At 57.6% G+C, this 16,305-nt stretch overlaps 1 protein-coding gene and 1 long non-coding RNA gene across 3 annotated transcripts in view; one reads left to right on the top strand and one right to left on the bottom strand.

Moving 5' to 3' along the window:
* RARA (retinoic acid receptor alpha) overlaps positions 1–12,091 on the bottom strand; it is a 43,587-nt gene extending 31,496 nt beyond the window's left edge. Inside the window, exon 1 of one of the 2 annotated variants that reach the window (XM_036837216.1) lies at positions 12,009–12,091. The gene's annotated coding sequence lies outside the window, so the exon portion shown is untranslated. Of the gene's footprint in view, positions 1–3,024; positions 3,621–12,008 lie in introns of those variants that run through there. The other variant, XM_036837215.1, reaches the window with a different exon arrangement.
* LOC118886881 lies at positions 11,613–16,132 on the top strand. Its single transcript, XR_005017816.1, has 4 exons — positions 11,613–11,679; positions 11,860–12,016; positions 14,443–14,578; positions 15,125–16,132. It is a non-coding gene; the product is annotated as an uncharacterized LOC118886881 (long non-coding RNA).
* The last annotated feature ends 173 nt before the right edge of the window (positions 16,133–16,305 follow it).

Here is a 16,305-nt window from a genome sequence, read left to right as displayed (position 1 = left end):
GTACCGGAGGGTCTGGGGAAGGCAGGGAAACCTTAGTTCCACCGCACCTATTTCATTTCCCCACGATGCCAGGCCGGGCGGGCTAGAGTGTGGGAGGTCTGTCTGCCTGCCTCTTCCTCCTCCTCCTCTCCAAATTCCAGGAACAGGCAAGGGAGGCTCCAGTTGCAGAGAGAGAGAGCAAGCAGGCGGTCCCAGCTGAGGGGGGGGGGGGCGGGGACTGGAGCGGGAGGCAAGATCCAGACGAAGCAAGAGACGCCCACGCCCAAGCCAGACAGGACAGACACACCGACACTGACACATTCTCCCACTCTGGGCCTGGTCCCCGAGTACCGCCCACTCTGCAGGGACACCCAGACTTCCTCAGCCAATCCTGCCCATCCCCAGAACACTCCCTGGACACACACGGAGAGCCAGGCCTTCGCTCCCACCCCACATCCCCCCACAAACCCTGTGGGCTCCGTACAGCAGCCAGAGGGTGGAGAGGGGAACAGAGGGAGGAAAGACAGCAGGCGTCAGAGAGGACATGGAGCCAAAGCCCTGGGAACTGGGGTATCAGTTGCCACACTCCTTTCCCAAAACCCAGTAAGTCAAGACAACCCTGGCCATCTTGCCAGGAGCCCTGCCAGCTTCCCACACTCCCCAAACCACCACCACTAGAAAGGGTGTGGGGTGCTGGGCGAGTGGAGATTACCCCATTTACTCATCACAGGGATAGGATTACCCTCCCCAGATGCCCATCACCCCCAAACCCAGACAGAGCTCCTAAATGGACCCCACAGAGTCCCAAACACACCCACGCGTACAGCCTAGTCTGGGTCCTGCCCTGCCCGTGCCACCCAGAGGACAGGGAATGGGGCACTGAGGTTTTATCTGGGGGCAGGCCCCACCCTGTCACATAGTTCTGAGGACAACCCACCTAAGACCCTCAAGTCTTAGCAAGGAGTGGCGCAGGGGTTGGGGGGGGAGGGGTTCCCAGAGGGCAGAGCCAGCTTCCAAGACCAAATGATTTAGGGGAAGGGGAGCTAATTAACTGGGGTCTGGGTCAGTACCCCCAAAACAGACCTTAAGGGCCACTCAGACAATGCCCTTTCCCCCCACAATAGACAGGGTGGCAGGAACCACGTCATGGTACATGTGGGTGACTATGCCCAGCAGGGCGGCATGGGGGTGATCAGGATGGGGCTGCCCGAAGCTAGCTTCCTGCCAGGCTGCCACATGGCTGGGAGTAGGAGGGGGACCAGAGAGATTTCCCAGAGTGGTAGCAGGGGCATTTAGGGTCAACCTGAAGGATGGGGATTTGGGGGCTATAAGAGGAGGTGGCCAGGATTAAGCGGTTCCAAGCCCAGGGTCTTCTCAGAACTGCCACTGCATCTGCACTGCCCTCATCAGTCTGGCAGGGAAAGTCCTGAGGTGACCGCCTCATGCACACTCATTCACACCCTCCAAATCCAAGATCCTCAGCTCCCAAGGGTCAACTCCAGTCTGACCCTAGTGACCGCTCTGTCTCAGGAATGACATGGTCCAGACTCCCAGGCAGAACTGACGTCCTAGCCCCTCCCACTGCACCAACACCTTTCATAGCCACAAACTCCCTGACTCCACAACTACCCCTCTTCTTCCTCCAGGTCCAAATACTCTTTCTCTTATTCCCTCCCCCAGACTCATCTCCACCCCTCACAGGGGAAGCCCCAAGGCTCCAAACCACCCCCCACTGCAACCTGGGGCTTCCCCAGCCCAGCCTCCCCATCAAGCACAAGCCCTGGAAGAGAGTTTGGGGCTTGAGCCCGTTTCCTAGCAAGACCTGGCAACCTTACTGAACCACTTCCCCAGAACCCTGCCCTATGACCACTGCAGCCAGGGAAGGGGATAAGAGACATCCCTGAATCTCCTAACCAGGAAACTGGAGGAGGAATGGCAGTTAGGAGCGGAAGTGAGGGTTGGGGGTAAGCAGCATGGGGTGGGGGAGTGGGGGAGTGTTCCTCTGAAAACACACACACACACACACACACACACACACGTGCACTCATCTCGCAGGTAGAAGGCAATCTGGTTACAGAAGAGGGAGCTGGCACTAGTGGGGGCCAAGGGTACCCCTCCATGCCAGCACGTGGGCAACCTATCCAAGGTAGGATGAACGGTGGAAAAGCGTCTCCAAGACTGGGGGGCTTTTCTTATCTGATTTCCACCTGAGTTAGTCCCCATCCCCAGCCTAGCACACTGGAGGCCTGGCCTCCTTCTCACGGAGCCTGACAATAGGGCAATGCCCAGAGAGGAGAAGGGGCATTGCCAAGCAGATTTTCCAGCGCCCCCTCCCACATACACATCTGGCTAGCAGCTTCCCCGCCTTCTGGGTGGCACCAGGTCCCAGACACCCTCAGCAGAGCAAAGACGACCAATCTATTCCTTCCCCCCTACACCCCCAAAAGCTTCCATAACCCCATGGTGCCACCCGACCCAGAGACATCCCTCCCTGGCTGCACTGGCTCCCGTCCCCAATTCTGACGGCTCCCCGCGCTCCACGGGGGACACCAGCTGAATGGGCCCCGCCCCCCAACCGGCTGCCTCTGGTGGGGGTGGGCCCCCGGGCTGATTCTCCCCAAACCACAGGGCGGCTCAGATAACAGGAGGGAAAGAAGGAGGGGGCTAGTCCGTTGGGCATCCGATCTCTCCCCAAACAGGTTTTAAAGTCTTTTTGTTTTGCTTGTTTGTGAAGAGAAAAGTGAGAGAGAGCAGGAGTTCCCAGCGGCGGTTCTGCCACAGCTCGGTCGCCGGAGACACGCGCGGCAGACGGCCCCAGACGCCTCACGGCTTCGCGCGAAGACACGGGCGCAGACAGACGGACAGATGGGGCTCCCCCACCCTGAGCACGGTGGCGCGGGGTTGGGAAGCCCAGGAAACCCCAGGTTCCCGTCGGAACCCGCCCGGCACCGGGTCCCCGCCCACGGGTCCTCTCAGGAGCAGGCCAAGGGGCCGCGATGCCTGCGGGAGCCGGAGGCTCTCCAAAATCCCCGGGGGAGAGGTTACCTCGCAGCGGAGGGAAGCAATCCGTCCGGGTCGCCCGCGAGCACGGCGTCTGCCCTGACCCTGAGCCTTGGAGCCGCTCGGCGTCAGGGGTTGCCGGGGTCCAGGGAGAGGAGCGGTTTGGGGGGCCGCGGCTCAGGGGCGCGGGGCGAAAGCAGCGGCCATGGCGAGTCACGTGCGGAGGCTGAAACTTTACCCGGAGCCCCAGACCGGGGGGCGGAGGGTACCGAGCAGCGGGGAGGACCTCACCCTCGGGCCCGCCCCCGGCCGCCCTCCGACCAATCACCAACCAGGGGCGGGCCCACAGGATCACGCCCCCCCCCTTCGCCTTAACAGACCCGGGAAAGGGCGAGTCTTAAAGGAGCCGCGCCTAGCAGAAGGCTGGACCGTGGGAATCTGGGAGAATCCCTCCCTCTGCCCCAAAAGGAGAGATTCAGAGCGAGAAGGGGGAGTTCTGCGCAAAGAATGGAAGGAGGGCTCGGTAGAGAAAGGACTGCAGTGTGCGGTATCACACTCCCTTCCCTCCAACGACACACCCACACTCACAGGGGCAAGGATCATACGCACACACCCCTCACACCTAAACCGGGGTTAGAGGGGCTGCGACGTAATATGGAAGCGAATACAGTGACTCCGGCCCTATCTGTCAAGCCCCTGACTCCCATAATTATAATCCTCCTCCAGGAACCCCTTGAAAATGAGAGCTGTGTGACCTTGAGCAAGTCGCTTCCTCTCTCTAAATCCTAATTTTCTCACTGGCAAAAAGGAGTGCAAAAGCAGGTAGACCGCCCTCAAGTACACCTACTCTCCTCGTCTCCCCCAAACACGTTTCCAGCTCAAGTGGGTCGGAGGAACTCTGGCCCAACCCAACCCTTCAGCAAACCCCAGAACCCTCCCCCAAAAAGGACAGCGGCTCTTGTGATCTTCCAAGAGCCGAGTAGGGGGCGCCCAGGAGCACCCTTACATGCTACGGGACTCCCAGACCCAAGCTTCTTTCTCCTGGCCCAGGCTGGAGGAGCCAGGAAAGCTCGCATTCTTGTTCCAGCGGGGCAGGATCTGAATCACTCTCCCTCTGCAGAGACCCCAATCCCCAACACAGCCACAAGCCCCCTCCCAGCCTGCTGCTCCGTTTGGGAGGACCATCTCCCCACCTCTAGCAGTCCACTGGGGGAGAGAAAGAGGAATCAATAGGGAACACCCCCCTCCCCGTCCCCGGTCAGAGAAGTAGCCACAAGTGCCCCCACAGGACTTCCCACTGGAAGGGGAAGTGCCACACTCCCAGGCCTCCACCCCAGTGAGAAGACTCAGCCTGACCCGGCTGGCAGAACTCTCAAACCCACCGGCCCGACGGCCCCCGCTTTATAGACGAGGAACCGCAGGCTGGGAGTGGACACGGGTTTAGTCCCCGATCACCCTGGCACCGGTTGCACAGCCGGGTCTAGGACCGAGGTATCTGATTGTCTCTCTCCAGCTTTGGGGCCCCAGCCTGGGTGAGGTAGGATAAGCAGGGTCGGCGGGACGCTGTGCCCTGAGGTCCGGCGGCACCGGGGAAGAGCGTCCGGGCAACGCTTCCCCAGGCCCCTTCCCGCCTGCTGGGCCTGGCCGTCTCCCGCTCCCGTCTGGATTTCCGTCCGCCAGTGCGAACCGCCCGCCCAGCCCCTCCCACCCTGTCCCGTCCAGATCCATCCGCAAACATGCGCTCAGCGGGCAGGAATGCACCAATGGCTCCCAGATGTGGACGCCGACGCTTAACCCCTTCCCCCCCAGCTCCCCCCCCACAAAGGCATTCTAGCTTGAGTCCAGCCAGCAGCAGGGGGCGCCGCCCAGATGAGGGACCAGCCTGGGAGGGGACTTAGTGCCAGCCAACCCCCAAGCCCGCGCAGGCTCCTCCTGGCCTACATTCTACCAGTCTTCCTTCCCGCGGAGGCTAGAGGGGAAGGATCACAGACACAGAAATACAAGTGTGCACAAACACAGGTATATTGCCTCCCACGAAGGGTGGCCTTCATGTACACCTGCCAGCACAGAGGGTCAGGTACACTGGCGTACACGGAGATGCAGGTGTGCAAATGCACACCCAGGACACGCATATATGCACACGCACGTGCACATTCAGAGCACACCTGTATGCACATATGTATGCACATGTATGCACACAGAACAAGCACATACAAGACAGGCATCTGTGCGTGCACAAGGTCATGAAGCAGAGGGTGCGGCACACTCCTGGACAGAGCAGTAGATCCACAGGCAGATGAGGGAAGAAATTCATGCACCCACAAACCTGCTCCCCACAGGGGGCAGTCACTCACGCACAGAAGATCGGCACCCAAGTATACAAGCACACTGCACGCCTTTAGAGCACTCCCTCCCTGCCCAGCTGAACTGCAGCTGTGCTGGGCCCACTCCAGTGTCCCCAACCCCCACCCTCCAGGGACCCTCATGCAGGAGGGAGAAGGAGGCAGCAGGAGACTGGCAGAGGGAGAAAAGCCACAGTCCCAGGTGCTCCTCACTCCTTAAAAAAGACACTCCTTCTTGGGGCCTACACTTCCCCTGCTGCAGGCAGAAGGAGAGGGGCTGGGGTGGCGCCTGAGCAGCCGGCTTCCCGAGACAGGGATCCCTCTTCCCACTAGAGGAAATCTAAGAGAGCCCTGATAGGTGCAGGGCCGGTGACAGCCCCCCACACAGACAAAGGAGATACAAAACAGCTGTGAAACACCCCGGGAGAGCCCACACTTCCCCCAAAACAAGGCCTCCCTTTCATGGCCTGTGGGGAACTCCTGAAGAATAGCATCATTGGTAATGGGAACAGAGGATGGGAAACTTTGACCATCTGGATGCAGGTGGGGTGGAGGTGTCTGCTGGAACCCGAACCGACCCCAACAGACTCCTGTCCCCCTCCCCAGCCACCCAGCTCATTCCCAAAGCCCCCTCATGGCTCCGCACATCTGATTCTTACAGTCCTGGAGGGTCATCTAGGGCAGGGCTCCTGCTTCCATTGTACAGATGAGGACATTGAGGCTCCACCAGGGAACTGCCTTGCTCAAGGTCATACAGCTTGTCAATGGCAGACCTAAGATTCAAACCCACAATCCCCTCCTCACACGCCCTCCCATTTACTCTGAACGAAATACATTTCCACGCAGTACCCTGCTCCCTCTTCCTTTACCCTCTCAGCAGAGCATATGGAAGAAACACCAGCCTTGCCTGGCTCTGCAGAGTTGTGGGTGGGGCCAGGACATGCCAGAGAGAGATCAGAGAAGATGCTGGGGGCTACACACATAGCCCCCAACCCCACCCCCAAGCGCGATGCCCACCTGCCCAGCAGGCATGGCCAGTGACTCAGCTGCATCCGGGGGAGATGCCAGGGCAGTGACTCACCTACCGAGAAGAGCTGAGCCTGGCACCTTGCCAGCCCCAGGACAGAAGTGACTTAGTCACCGAGACTGTGATACCCAGAAGGCACAGCCCAGGGATTGGGGACAGGGGCAGGCTGTGTCCTCCATGGTTATGTGCATTACAGGCATCCTGGGACAAGCCATGGCTTTACCCACCCCTGCCCCCTCCCCACTGCTCACCCCCACCACGCCAGGCCCTGCTCCAGTGCAGACAAGTTTTGTGAGACCCCCTGGGCTGCCCTGCCTCTCCCCTGAAGCCTGCCCCTTGCCCATCACTCACCACCCACTCTCCCAGCCCCGCCTCCGCCTGCCACCCAAGTTGTACCCAGGCTGTGAGTCTCCTTTAACATGTCTTGGCAACACCTCCTGCCGCCACAGCCCCTCTCACCACCACCCGCCCCCCCCCAAATACACACATGCACTCATACACACTTCTGCCAGCCCTGCTTCTGCCAGCAGCTGCTGAAGTTGTTCAGCAGGAGGGGAATCGGGAGGGTGGGGTGCAGGGATCGAGTTACCAGAGGCTGATGGGGTGGGCTGCCACCCAATCCCTTCCCCAGCTCGTCCTCCTCCCTGGGCACAGCCTGCCTCACCCACCTGCTCCCCTCCCACCTCTGGCTGGCAGTGGACTCCACCCAAGCTAGAAAACAATAAATGTTCAAGGGTATTTGTCATGCTAAGACCAGCCCAGTATATGAGAGAGAGGGAGAGAGAGAGAATGAGAGAGAAGACAGCGATGGACAGAAAGAATAATTCCCGTGCTCGGTGCCCAGGCTACAACCACTAGATGTGTGTATCTCTGCGTATGTTGAGCCAGAAGTAGACTGAGTAACTCCCCAAGTCCTGGGAGAGTTGATGGGGCCCAAGAGGAGCCGACCGGCTGAACAACCTCAATCCATTTGCACTATTGATTTCTCATGCACTGCAGCCGGCCTGATTGGGGGGGGGGGGGGATAAATAAGCCTCCCAGAGACATAGAAACTGAGCAAAGAGGGGGGAGGGGCCCCTGCGCCCAATCTGTGGCCCACTGAGACCGGCTTGCTGAGGAGGAGGTGGGTGGCAGGGATTAGGAGCCATTGAGTGGCAGGAGGGAGGGTGGGGAGTGGGAGTTGGATTCAAGCCTGTCTGGGACACCTCCTTCCAGCAGGATCTGAAGCTGATTCAAAGAAAGAAGGTGGGGGACAGGAGCACCGTCTTTGGCTACACAGGCAGGGCTCTGAACAACTCGAGAGAGAGGGTGCCATTCATACCCTGGTCTATGGAATGGCGCCCCCTGCAGCTGTGCAACGTGGTGGCCCTGGGGATGAGGCTGAATTCTGAGGAACCATGTTTCTGCACTGAACTCTCTTCCCCTACACCTCCAACCAGCTGCCTCTGCCTCAAGGCCTCAGAAGGTCTCACTTCTGACTGCGATTAGAAGCCAATAGCAATCTCCCCGCTCCTACTCCCTTCCTTTGTTGAGGGCGATTGGCAAACAACCACCTTGACCTAGGCACGGCAGGATGGGCGCTCACAAAAGGCTCTGGAGAGTCTGGAAAGCTGCATCCTAGAAAGTTGGTCTGTCCCTAACTCATCCTAGGACTGTAGGCACAACCCCCAGCCCTCTCTGGGTCTCTAAAACGGAGTTAGACCGAGATGCCCCTTCTCAAAGGGGTCTCCAAGCTCCCAGCTCGCCAGCCTGTGAGACTTTTGGAACCTGCCCAGCACCTTGATTCACATCAGTGGCCACAGGCCACCTAAACAAACCCCAGCCCTGACCTCCTTCCAGCCTGGACACAGACTCTCTCCGCATGGTGGAGACTTATGAACACACCCAGCTGGGGTTTACCGGAGACCCTGTGTAAACAAGCAGAGAGGGAAACAAACCAGGAACCCAGCCCTTGCTGCAGGAGGGGAGAGACCATGACAAGAGAAAAACAAACAGTGCGAGGGGCCTGGGCTGGGGTTCCAATGCAGCCAACGACCGACCGGTTGAAGGTCCTAGGGCAAGTCACATGCCCTCAGTCTCACCCTCTGTAATGGGGAGGGATGGTCCAGGCGCCTCTAAAGCCCCTTCTGGTTCGGAGTCTATTTGGACAGAGAGAGCCCTGAGGAGTCCCCAGGACTCCCTGGCCCAGTCCAGCCCATCTACCAGGTCAGGACCCTCTCCCCCTCTCAAGGTCCTACCCCTGCCCGCCACGCATCCTTGCTCCGTCGGCTGCCCCTCTGGCCCTGCCTCACTCCACCCGCCTGCTTACCCTCACCTTGGCCAGCCCCTCTGCCTGCCCCGTGCTTTTCTGCACGTCCCTCCTGCCAGGGGACAGACCAACTAAAAATAGTCCCTGCAGCCTTTCTCGCCCACAGCTGCCCAAAGAGCAGGAAATGAGGGGGCAGGGAGGCCCATGTCCTGCTCTCCCCCACAAACTCCCAGCCCCAAATCAGGTCCAGCCCTCCAGCCTGGGGCTAGTGCCAACTTGGCCATCTCGGGGGCATCCCACACCCCTTCTCTAGGGGGAGGCCTGCCCAGAAGTGCCTACAATCAGAGAGCTGTCCTTACCCCGCGGGAGGAGGAGGGAGGAGGCCAGCGGTCTAGAGGGAAACCTTCCCAATTTCTGACAAATCAGTGCCAACCACATTGTGGGCACCGAGAGGGCAGGGCCTGGCTCCACTGACTGGTCTTTTGAGGGCAGAGGGAATTGGTGTGGGGAAGTTTGTGCTGGTTTTCTTCATCCTGGCCCAGCTGGAAGGAAGACAAAATAGTGCCCCAGCCTCAATTACGCTAATCCCCTGCTCCCCCAAACATGTGGGTGCAGACAGAGGGGTTTCGGTAGCCCCCCCCCCCCTCCAGATACCATGGGAAAAAAGCTCAAGAGGCTAGATCTTGGCTCCCACACGTAAAGATGGAAGCCTGGAGGCAAGAAGAGGCCATGCCTGCCAGGCTGGGCAGATGCTGCCCTGAAGCTGAGTCAGAGGTTAGGAGGGAGGAGCCGGGGTGCTGGGGCACCAGGGGCTCCAGTGCCCCCACCCCTAACCCACCTGGGATTTCTGACACCTCCCAGCCCTGGGAGAAGGCCCTCCCCACGCAGGAGGAAGGAAACCAGCTTAGCGATTCTCTGGAGGCCTGCAGAGCAGCCCTGCACCATGAGGCAGGCGGGAAACCCAGGAGTCCTGGCGCCTGGCCCAGAGAGTGAATGAGAGAAATACCTTGGAGTGGAGGAAACAGCCCAGAGTGAGGCAGACACATGGTGCCCCAGCAGCTCCCAGATGTGACCCTTCAGGAGGAACTGGCCAGAGGGGCTGGATGGGGCAGGCGAACACATTTCTGAACAAGAAGAGAGAAGAAAGCAGAGCCCTGGGGATGGGGAGGGGGCTGGGCCAGCCGGTCTCTCACCTACTCTCCTCTCCTCCTGGTCAGAGTGCAAAATGCTGAGGTTAAGGGCACTAAATATCAAAGAGGTCCTGGGGTCCTAGGTGTGTTCTCCACTTCCCTTGTCTCCAGACCCCAGCCTGTTCGTTCCTGAGCTTCCCCTGGCACCCCTTCCCTGGGGCCAAGCCAAGCCAGGAGTCAGCAGGCCCAAGGTGGTGCCTAGGAGGCCTGGGCAGTGCCAGGGGCAGCCCTCATCCCATCCTCCCACTGGCTTCCCTCCTGCCTGCTCTCAGCCGCCACACATATCTCAGCTGTCGAATCCGATTAGGGCTCCTGCCCAGTGAGCCGGACAAGGAGGCCACTGGGCAGGGGAGAGACAGGGACAAGGACGCTGAGCAGGGATGACAGGAGGAAGGTGGAGACGGGGCTCAGGGGAGAAGGTGTGGAGCCCCAGAGGACGAGAGCTGGTGGCCGGCTACAACCTACATTAGGGGAATTCTGCAGCCCCTGGGGCAAAAGCCTGTCTGGTTCCTCCATCCCCCAGATGGGCAAGGATGGGGGAAGGGAACTGAAGGCAGAGAGATGACCTAGATTAGAAAGAGAATCCCATCCTAGAAACCACCCCCCCCCGCCCCCGCCATTACTACCATTTGCACTGGGCTGTAGGATACACTGCTTTATGAGGTCTTTATGGCCGTATCTCTATTAGGCAAGCGGGTCTTGTTACTAATAGCCATTTTTATAAATGGAGAAACCAGAGGCTTAGAGAGCTGTATAAACGCACATGGTTAAAAGAGCGAGCTGCGTCTCTCATTCAGGCCTGATTCTCAGTCCACTGCTCACACTCAGAATTTACTTCCCTTCCTGGGTCAAGAGCAGAATGAAGTCACGCCATTATCCAAGTTTTCCTCTAAAACCAACCCTTCGGGGATCTGGGGAGACATGGAGGGATACAGAACACACCCCACACCAGACAGAGTTACCAGATAGGGATGTGCCACTCACCTACCGCACAGAGAGCTAGAGGGGTTCCCTCAAAATGTGACCCGTCTCTTCCATTGCTCCCCACCCCAGTCTGCTACGCCCAGAGGCAACACCCACACTTACAAACACGGTTACCCCGACAAGCCATACACCCCTCCTGCAAACCCACCAAGCCAGAATGAGATGCCCTAGATCTTCAGAGAACAAGGCCTGTCAGCCCCCAATGAGAGGGACAAACAAGTCACTGTAAACAGTAGGTATCATCCAACGCTCTCCCAGAGAGCCTGCAGGAGGGCAGAAGCTTTGGGGTAACACCAGGAGCCTGAGCTCTGAAAGCCAAGGAGCCCAGGGAGCTGGCATGGCTGGGCGGCCTCCCTGATCTGGTCCACACCCCCTTCCCCAGCCATCTGGGCTGAGTTTGTTCTGGCCTGGGCCACGCTCTGGGATGTCTCAACGCACCCAGCCACCTCCATCCTAAGATTATAGATCTTACAACCATATGGTACACACACACACACACACACACACACACACACACACACACACACACGGTGCGGGGGGGCGTGCTTTTCATAGGGGTTGAGGTGTTGGCAGAGATGGGAAAGACAGCTCTTTAACCTGAAAGAACTTTCCCCAGAGAAAAAGGTCACACACACACACACACACACACACACACACACACACAGAATTGTTCACAACCTCCACTACCCTCCAGCAAAGGCTTTGGCCACTCAAATGTGCAATGAGCCTGGAAGGAGGCACTGGTTCTACAAGGTGAGTAGGGAGTCGGGGGCAAAGTCCTGAGCTCTTAGGGCTGGTGGGGGGGGGCAGAGAGGAAGCAAGAGAGAAATCTCCCAGGGAGTCTCGGGTCCCCGTCCGGCTCCCTGTCCGGCTCTCTGTTACCCCAGCTCTGCCAATTCTCCCCTCGAGGTGAGGTGGGGGAAGGGGGATTAGGCAATACTGCAAAGGAGGGTGCAGGGGCTGGGGCCTGGGCAGACCTTCCCCCACTTGCCATTCTTAGCTAGAGAACAGGAATGCCTCAAGGGGCGTGCAGCAAGGGCGCTGGAGGGCGCAGGGGCTCTGAGCTTCCAGACACCCTTCTGTTCCCAGGCTCCCACCTCCCTGCACTACAGCGAGCCGTGGGGGAGGAGGCATGGGGAAAGCCTGAACTGCCGAGAGGGAAAAGACCAGATCAGAAGCGGAGAAGCCAGGCGGAAGGCGGCCAACGGAGAATTGGGAAGGGGTGTGCGTGGTCCTACCTGCTCAGGTGCGTGCCGGCGGGGGGCGATGGGGTTCCCAGGAGAACTGGGGAAGCCCTCTCAGCTCGATTCAGGATTCCCCCCCTGCTTCTGGGTTAGGCTGCTGCAAGAGGCGCGGGTTCCCGTTGGGTCCTAAAGCCCACTCTCCAACCAGGAGGCTCTCCCCACCCTCTCCCACCGTCCCTGACTGGGTCAGCGGATGCAGAGCTGAACTGATGGGGCAGAAAGAACTCACTGGAGAAAGACGAGGTCTGAGTCATGGGCTGGGACAGCAAGAGTCCCCAGTGTCAAATACACAGCACATGGCTGATTTTAGCTGAGGATATTATGGGACAGGAGAAGACATTTCTTCTGCCTGCCCTGACCAGATGAATTTGGGCTTTGGGACTGAAGCTGGGGTTAAGATCGCTTTCCTAATCACTCCCAAGTAGCTTGGCTATTGAGAATTTGGGGAAGGGGGCGTTCATTTTGGACGGGAGTTCACTTCTACCCTCCCCCTCCTAGACAGAGCACAGTCTCCCCATCTCTCCCCCACTATTCCTAACCGCCTAGAAGGCCACGCCAAGGGGGAAAAAAAAGTCCTGATTTCCAGCAAGTAAAAAGAGCAGTATGACTTGGACAGCAGTTGGAAACTGGCAGTTTTATATCCTTGGATCTGGGAGTGTGTGCAGATACACGGAGCCAGGTGAGAGTATAAGCAGGTGGGGCTGGGGGACTTTGGGTTACAACCATTAGCAGAAATGGCAATTGTCAGTGAACGAAGGGGATGCAGAACCTGGGGTCAACTCGGGCCCCTACCCAGCCCTTAATAGGATCCTGAGACTTTACTAGAATGAATACGTAAAAGAAAGAATATTTTCCCAGGTACGACTTAGGATAAATATAGGGGGGCAGAGGGCCTCTTATGCACAATTAGATCAACTTCAAGGTTACAGACCCCGTTTAGGGTAGCCCACCTTCTCCAAAGGGAGAACTCACGGTTGGTGGGCCAGGTGGGCCAGGGAAAGGTGGATGGGAAGGCTGCAGAGGGCTGGGGGGAGAACATTTTGCAAGGAGAGTTGCACATATCCCCAGCAGCAGGGCAGGGAAAATGTCACGGGGTGAAGGGCCAGGGGAAGTCAGGGACAGAGTCAAGGGAAGGGAGAGGGCACGGCCTCTTCCTAGAAGGGGAGAGGGCGGCAGCTCTGCCTCCACCTCTTCATCTGTCTGGCAGGAACTGGGGAAAGGAGCTGGACGGGAAGTTTGGAGGGCCCCGGGGTGGAGTCCATGGGGTGAGCTCAGGTCAAGCCTTTCACCCTAATCTGCCTCAGTTCTCTCCCAGCTGTTAAACAGGGCTCTCGGTTCTTCCCAGGCAGTTAATGAGTGTTTACAGAAGAGCCTGGAGATATTCAAATCTCAGCTGGGCCACCACTACAGTTATAAAGCTCAATAAGGGCTGAGTGTCATTTGGGGAGGGGAGGAGTAGAGGAAGAGGGAAACAGACTACTCTCTTACAACCTAAGGATAAAGCCACGCTCACAGAGCAGCGCAAGCCTCAGCTGCCACAGGATATCCTTGTGCCCAGGGATGGAGGTCACACACCTCCATCCCTCCAACCACCACCAAAGGCTGGCCTGCAGCTAACTGTGGGCAGAACCCAGGCTACAGCTGGTCTTCATTAACTCCAGCTTTTTTCACCCCCCGCCCCCCGCCCCGTACTGTGAACCCACAGCTTCAACAGGCCCAGGCTGGAGGGGCTGCCCTAGCCCGACCTTGCAGCTGACTCTGGGGTGGGGGGGCACCGCACCAAAGGCCAAGCTACCAGCTGAAAATAAGGTTGAAGCAAGACTCCCTTTTTGCCACTGGGAGCGAGCAGGGAGGAAAGAAAGGAGTGTGGGGCTGAGAGGGTGGAGGTGGGGGAATTTAGGGCAAGCAGCAGGCAGTGAAGTCAGCGGGATCGGGGCCCGGAAACCCCTACACCCTGGGGCCAAGTCCTACTCTGGCTTCGCCTTCAGCGCCTTCAGCTTGAGTCTTGGCGGGGCCCCAAACTAGGGAAGGCCCCGGCTGCCCCTTCCCGCCTCCCTCCCCCCACCCTTATTAAATACACATTTTATCTCTCAGCATCTTCATTATCTTAACTGAAGGAGACAAGCAGTGGATGGCGGCAGCAGAGAGCGCGGGGGGTGGGTGGGTGTGGGGAGCAGGCGCACCCTTGTTACAAAGTGCTGATCTAGCTCTTTCAGGCAGTGTGGGAAACAGAGGAGGGATCAAAGGGAGCCAGGCTGATTCAGAACTCAATTAGAGCTTTTTCAAAAAAGAGCCAGCTCTCTCCTTTCGCCAGTCTTCAGACAGCCTTCACCCAGGCCCCTTGCACCCAATTAGCTTCTCCTGCCAGCGCCTTGGGCTGGGGTTGAAATCAAGCGGAGGCCAGAGGGCAAGCCTTCTTCCCCTACAGAACCACCTCTTCTGGGAGACGGAGACCTGCTGCTGTTCGTAGCTTAAGACAGAAATGTCTTCGAGGGCACCTGATCTTTTCGGGAGGAACCGGAGGTCACATCTTTCCCCAGAAGTTAAAAAGTGGGACATCAGAGGTGGGTTCCTCCCTCATCCCTTGCCAACTAGAGGCACAGCTTCTGGCCCATCTCTAGGGACATTAGGGAGCCTCCAGACAGGCACCCCCTCTTCCCAGCCTGTAGGTGGACTCTCTCCCCAAAGCCAAGGCTTCCTGGGAGCAACATGGAAGTTGCCTCAAAGTACCACATCAGAGGGAGCCATTGGAACGCATCTGTGAGGCCGATAAATGCTGTGCTGACACACGTTGTAGGATGGAGCACTCCCCTTTCACAACGGCCTGCTACACCTCGGTGCAAAAGCTCGAGCAATGTCTGCCTCCAGATTAGAACTGTCCCCGAGATGGAGGGCGAGGCAGCATCTTACTTGGTCATGTATCTGTTCCCTCAACAAGTTTATTGAATACCTCCCAGGTCTCAGGCACTGTACGAAGTGCTGGGGACAGATACAAATGTAAATAAAATCTCCATCTCGGCTCTCTCTTTTGGTCTCCCTCAGTAGTCAAGGTAACCTCTCCACAGATATTTTTTAAAAGCCCCAAGTCGTATCTCTTTCCTCCTTCCCAGTTCTTATTGCTGCATCTTAAAAGGACACTGAATAAAGGCAGGGAGCAACGAAGGGGAAGAAAGAGAGAGCTCTGCCGACTTTCTGGATCTCTGGATAGCTTGGACCTCACACTCTCTTGCCAGTCATCCAGTCACAGGCAGGTCTTCACTGAGCCAGAAATGTCAGTTGCAGCTCTGGGGTTGAAACTCACACCAAGTTTATTGTGTCTGTGTGCGTTCCATGGCAATACCCACCAACACTCTATGGAAGCTTCATCTGCTACTGTGAAGAAAAATAAATAAACCAGGATACAGACACACAGCCCACCACCTTCAAGAGGAAGAATGTAGGTCAGCATCTCTGCCACTACTCCCTGCGAAACAGCCTATGCTCCTGGCAAAAAACAAGTAACCACAGGCTCAGCCCAGCCCCTTAAAAATCCCACCAGAGCTGTCAGCTTCAGTGAGAAAAGGACTTTCTTCCCCCTCTCAGTCCGCTCCAGCTGTCTGAATCACACTGAAGACCTCGCTGACAAACATGCATCAGGTGTTGCTCCCACAAGGGCAGCGGAAGCCAAGCAGGGACTCTAAGGCAGCTTCACGCATCATTGACAGAACCAACCCTGTTCCAATTGCTGAAGTCTTAAGAGCATCAATGACCTAGAAATTGACAGTGTGGGGAGAATGGAAGGAAAGGAAACTAACAAACCAGTACACAGAAAACCTGATTTCCAAATACCAGGGGAAAGGAAGAGAAAGGAGGTAGAGGGGAAAGAAATTTGGCCCCTTTGAATCTGCAAAGGCGATCTTGGCTCAGAGCCATGGAGGATGCATAGACGCCCCACTGCGAGGCAAACCACGTTCCTGACTCCAGCCCTGCAGTTAAGAGGAAGGCGCCAAGCCTCCAACACAACGAGGTGGGGAGGCTGCTCCTTTTTGGGCAGGATCCTACTGTGGACACAGAACAGACAGCAGCTGCCCACAGTGTGGAAACAAACTGTAAAGCAGTCACGTCTCTTAAGGCTGCAGCATCCAATAAAATGTAATTTAAATCAAGCCTCGCATCTGTTCTCAATCCCATTCAGTCTCTGCTTTCCATCAGCCTTCGGACAATCTCTGCAATTATGCTGGTTAACCCTTATAGCCCCAGATACTTTACAAGCTTCTAGGTATAGAACTGTGTCCTCCCCTCACAAATTGCT

This window comes from Balaenoptera musculus, chromosome 20, assembly GCF_009873245.2.
Source record: "Balaenoptera musculus isolate JJ_BM4_2016_0621 chromosome 20, mBalMus1.pri.v3, whole genome shotgun sequence".
Classification (NCBI taxonomy): Eukaryota; Metazoa; Chordata; class Mammalia; order Artiodactyla; family Balaenopteridae; genus Balaenoptera; species Balaenoptera musculus.
The sequence above is the reverse complement of the archived record's forward strand: the minus strand, read 5'-3'. Positions and strand labels throughout refer to the sequence as shown.